The sequence below is a fragment of the Salvia hispanica genome, chromosome 3, assembly GCF_029641045.1.
Source record: "Salvia hispanica isolate PSC_SH4W2 chromosome 3, Shi_PSC_v1, whole genome shotgun sequence".
Classification (NCBI taxonomy): domain Eukaryota; kingdom Viridiplantae; phylum Streptophyta; class Magnoliopsida; order Lamiales; family Lamiaceae; genus Salvia; species Salvia hispanica.
Window position 1 is genome coordinate 30170335 of NC_142694.1, and position 6000 is coordinate 30176334.

Consider the following 6000-nt stretch of genomic DNA (forward strand, 5'->3'; position numbering starts at 1 on the left):
TACTCCCTTTGTCCGCGAATAGGAGTCCCGATTCATTTTTACTATAAATGGTATATAGGTCCCACACTTAACTTATTCATTTTACTCACATTTCCTATAAAACTAATATATTCAAGTAGGATCCATATTCCACAAACAATTTTCCATCCACTTTTCTTAACATGTCTCAAAACCCGTGCCGAAATGCAATGAGACTCTATTCACGGACGGAGGGAGTATACCTCAGTAGCCAGAACTTTTTTTTAAAAAAAAATGAGTGATTGAAACTAGAAAAAATATGTTGGTTGTTGTTTAATTAGTCTGTCTAACACTTTTTGCTCTAATATGTAAAAACAACATCTCTATCTCTACTTTTTCATCTTTCTTACTTTACTCTCTCTTCATTAACTCACAAAACAACATTATATAAAAACTAAAAACCTGTTCCGATTCTCAAATGTTGCATATTTAATGGGACGGAGGGAGTATGAGATAATATAAATGGAAATAAAAATGAAACATAAAAGTGGAAATCATGCATAAAAGTAAAATTAAAATGAAATTAAAACAGAAAAATAGTACTCCCTCCATCCCCAAAGAATATGCACTTTGGGTCCGTGAAGAGTTGATTTTCTTGCTTGCTGTATCCTATCAATTTCTAATTACACACTTCCTAGATCCAGTAAATCAACTAGATCACAAGGTCTAGAGACTCACAAGACTGGAAGTCTGGTCGTTGGTACGCAAGCAAACCTTCAAAACCCTCAACCACAGATACTAAACTAGCACAGGGAAGTAGGGATCGATCCCACAGAGATGGACTCGTAAAATACATGCGTAGAGAATTGGAAACTATTTTTGGGTTGGCTGCTGCCACGCATATTTTGGGTTGAGGAATTTAACTAAGTGAATTTGGAAATAAAGTATGCTATGCTAACTGCTAGATCTAGGCAAAAAATGAATTATGTATAAGAACTAAATCAAATCAACTACTAGATCTGGGACTTCTACGAACATCTCTAGACCAAGGAGATTAAAACAAGTGGGGACCAAACTCTGAAAAAGGTAAGTACGGACAGAATCGAATCTGCAGCCTAACTAACTAAAGCATCAACTGAAAATGACTTCATCTTCTTCAACGAACATAAATAAATGCAGAGATCGAGAAAAACAAACTCAGATGTAGATTGGAAACATAATTTTAACGGTAAACGAAACAACGACGGAAATCACACTACTAGACGAAGCAAACCAAGCAGAACAAAATCCCCATAATCTCATGCACAAATTTCACCTCCCCTGTTCAGATCCACACTTCGGATGCTAAATCCACTCCGGATCCAAGCATCCGAACAAAAATCCAACCGAACACAACTTCAATACCACGATTCTCGAATCTCCTAAAATATTCAGCAACAAATTCAAGAGAACATCTCAAATAAACAAACCAAAATAGCAAGCATCATAATAATCAACACGAAATCTAACTTCATCAAAGCAAATCAAATGTAAATAGAACGGATAAACTGATTCAGCAACAAAAACAGCAAGCTCGACTTCCAAAAGTGAAGTTCGAGACGGAACAGAGTAGTAAACAGAAATTAAGAGAACAATTGTTTCTTCGCCCTCAAGGGACGGTGGTGCACTGATACGTAATTCACGAAAACGAAAACCTCCCCCAATTCCCCATTTCCCTAGTGTGTGTGAGCTAAGAGCGTGACTGTGTGTGGAGTGTGACCGATCTGCCATTCTTGTTGCGCACTCCTTTATTTATAAGCTTCGAGGTGGGGCCCAGCGAGGTATTGATTGACTTGATTGCCCTCAGCTTTTGGCTTCCTTCCTCTAGCTTTTCCTCGTGATTCCGTTCCTGCTCCTCGCTAGATATCCTCCTCCAGCATCTCCTGGATCTAGCGCTACACACACACCTGGCTTAACAAAACTTGTTAGATCCAGCAGAAATGTGATGTTTTTCACTACATAACCAATGCATGAAATTAGCCTTATCAATGCTCCTTCTCTATCGTTCTCGGTTAATCATCATAGAGAGCTTTATATAATTGTTCAATCAATTATTCCAACAAGTAGTATCAGAGCCACTCTATTGATGATTCTCTGAGAATTGGAGAAAGGAAAATTAAGGTTTTATTTTCATGATCGTGCTTTGGAATTCAAGGAATCAAATTCCTTGATATTAGGTTTAATATTTTCAAATTAAAGTATATGTCTAGCCGCCGCAAGTTAGGTTTTATGTATTGAGTATGGTTTTGTAAATTATAATTCACGCATAAGATTTGTGTTTATTTGGGTTTATGAATATTGTGAATTGATAATACATATAACCGTGAATTGATTTGGTTTGCTTTTAAGAATTGAAGAATAGTACTATCAAACTTGTTTTGTAAAACCGACTCCGTTCCCAAAAATTGGTTTCATAGAACTGTTATGTTTCCATGTTATTCACGCAAGCATACTTTTGCTTATTGATTTGATAATTCCATTCGTGTAATTATGCACGCATACAGATGTTTTTCTTTTGCTTAATGAATTCATTACGAGGTTTTGGTTCAGCATGCTTACGGAGAATTGTTTTCGGTTGATGAATTGAGTATCAGATTTGAGAATTAGGAATTTATTTCAGTTTATGTGAAGAACTGATCAATTTGTATGCGCGATATCTTGTGATTGAGAATTGGTTTATGCCTCATGGAGAATTAGGGTGTTTTGTTATTGCTTGTTTTGGTGAATCCATAAAATCTATATATTGTGTTATATGGATTTGTTTAATTAATTTGATGTTGTTTTTGGATGTGTTTATGTTTATTGGTTTCGTTCTTGGGAAACATCAAAATTTGGATTTTGTCGATTTTAGTGAAAATCGGATTAAAAAAAATAAAATTATATGGAATCTCATTAGGAATCAGCAATTTGTGATTTGCTGGGGAGCTATTGTGTTGGCCATAAGAATTTAACGACTTGCTAAGTTTGCAAGGTATGCGAACCTAGTGACTCGTTGGCTAATCACTTTATTCTAGAAAAATTATAAACGACTCCTTTGCGAGCGTTTGTATTCGGTTTTGAATTTTTAAATTCAAATTCTTGGGTACATCTCATGTTCCTTATTTTCTACTCATGAGTGTGTATTTTAATGCGGATATTAGTCGGCCAAAAGGAAGATTAATATTTGGCACGAGATACACATATACGTGTGGTAATAAATACGTGACGATTATTCAGTTTTCCTGTGAGAAGTGTGATGCCAAAGGTGGACGCTACTTAACATGATCTTATTGTCAGTATTTAACCACTGTAAGGAGGTTGCCATTTACAAGTTCATATTACTGTCAAAAGACTTTATGTGAATGTTGTGCTCGGTACCTCGTAATGTTTTACTAATATTCAAAGTAGATTAGTCGAAGCAAGACGTTGCAAAAGTAACCTCTATGGTCTAGATTTCTTTATTGCGAATGTTAGGACGGTATGTGTGTATGTATTTTAATGTGGATATTAGTCGGCCAAAAGGAAGATTAATGTTTGGCACGAAATACATATATACCTGTGGTGATAAATACGTGATAATTATTCAGTGTTCATATGAGTAGTGTGATGCCAAAAGGTGGACATTACTTGACCAGATCTTATTGTCAGTGTTTGATCACTACAATGAGGTTACCAATTACAAGTTCATATTACTGTCAAAAGACTTGATATGGATGTTGTGCCGGTACCTCGAGATGTTACCTTCTTATTTGGATTTTATTATGTGAGCATGACAACTATTTTGGTTTTGTTCTTTGTTAAGTTATGATGTCTGCTTCTGCAGTTTCTTCCAACATGAACAATATGTTAGTGTTGAATGGGTCAAATTTTAAGGATTGCAAAGATTATATTTTGATTGCCCTGGGTTGCATGGATCTGGATTACGCGTTAAGGATTGAGAACCTACTTCTCCTACGGACATAGTACTTCTTATCGAAGGAGAAACTACGAGAAGTGGGAACACTCAAATCGTGTAAGTCTGCTGATCATTAAGCGTAGCATCACAGAAGCCTTTCGAGGCACTGCATCTGAGTATATCACTAAGGCCAGTGAATACCTTGCCAAAATTAAGGAACGTTTTGTGAAAAACGATAAGGTTGAGACAAACATGCTTGATCTCAATAAAGTATATAATGGCAAGGGCAACATAAGGGAGCACATTATGAAAATGTCTCATGTTGCTTCACTTAAGCTTGAATTCTAAAGACTTGTTTGTGCATTTGGTGTTGTACATATGGTCAGTATCTCAAGAAATAAAGTAAAGGGCATTAAGAAAAAGTGTATCGAGAATGCTGCTATGGATAAGGGTTCATCACAAAAGAAATAACATAAGGATAATGATAGTTGTTCCTTTTATGGTAAACATGGATATAAAAGAAGAATTGTGACAAATATCACGCATGGCGTACAAAGGAAGTTACAATTCTTGTTTTGGTCTGTTCTGAAGTTAATTTGGATTTTAGTCCCTAATGATATTTAGTGGGTAGATTCTGGTGCTACTACTCACATAAGGTTATCAGTCAAGGTTGTCTGAGCTACCGAAAGTCAATTGATGGTGAAAGATACATCTATGTGAGAATTAGGATATGACAAATCGGTGGAAGTAGAGACTATTGGGCATTGTAGATTGTTATTAAAGACTGGAATTATTCTGGTTTTGAAGGATACTTTATTGTACAGTCATTTAGACTGAATTTGGTTTCTGTTTCAGCTTTGAACAAATTTGGTTTCTCTTGTTCATTCAGAAATAGTAAAGTTCCTTCAAATAATTCTAGTATTGTGGACACTATTTCTTAAGTGCATATAACAATCTTTATATGCTCGATATGTTACTTCATATTCAGAAGCTTTACATGTTGAATCAAAAGGGACTAAGCAAATTAATTAATGAAAATTAGGTTAATTTATGACACAAGTGTTTTGGTTATATCTAAAAATAAAGGATTGTGAGACTTGTGTCAGATGTTGTATTGAATACACTTATCTTTTCAGAACTTGATTTGTGTGTTTAATGTATCGAAGGAATGCAAACCAAACTTGAAAAATTAGGTGCCAATAGAGCTATACATTTTAGAATTGATATATACGGACATTTGTGGTTCATTCACTTCGGTTTCTTGGGATGATCAACAATATTTTATATCATTCATAAACGAGTATTCTTGTTTTGGGCACCTACATTTTATCTATTAAAAGTCTGAGGCTTTAGACAAGTTCAAAATGTTCAGGGCTGATGTTGAGCTCCAACTCAACAAAGGCATTAAGAAAGTCAAATCTGACCGTGGTGGCGAATACTACGTGAAGAGTTGATTTTCTTGCTTGCTGTATCCTATCAATTTCTAATTACACACTTCCTAGATCCAGTAAATCAACTAGATCACAAGGTCTAGAGACTCACAAGACTGGAAGTCTGGTCGTTGGTACGCAAGCAAACCTTCAAAACCCTCAACCACAGATACTAAACTAGCACAGGGAAGTAGGGATCGATCCCACAGAGATGGACTCGTATAGTACATGCATAGAGATTTGGAAACTATTTTTGGGTTGGCTGCTGCCACGCATATTTTGGGTTGAGGAATTTAACTAAGTGAATTTGGAAATAAAGTATGCTATGCTAACTGCTAGATCTAGGCAAAAAAATGAATTATGTATAAGAACTAAATCAAATCAACTACTAGATCTGGGACTTCTACGAACATCTCTAGACCAAGGAGATTAAAACAAGTGGGGACCAAACTCTGAAAAAGGTAAGTACGGACAGAATCGAATCTGCAGCCTAACTAACTAAAGCATCAACTGAAAATGACTTCATCTTCTTCAACGAACACAAATAAATGCAGAGATCAAGAAAAACAAACTCAGATGTAGATCGGAGGCATAATCTTAACAGAAAACTAAACAACGCCGGAAATCACACTACTAGACGAAGCAAACCAAGCAGAACAAAATCCCCATAATCTCATGCACAAATTTCACCTCCCCTGT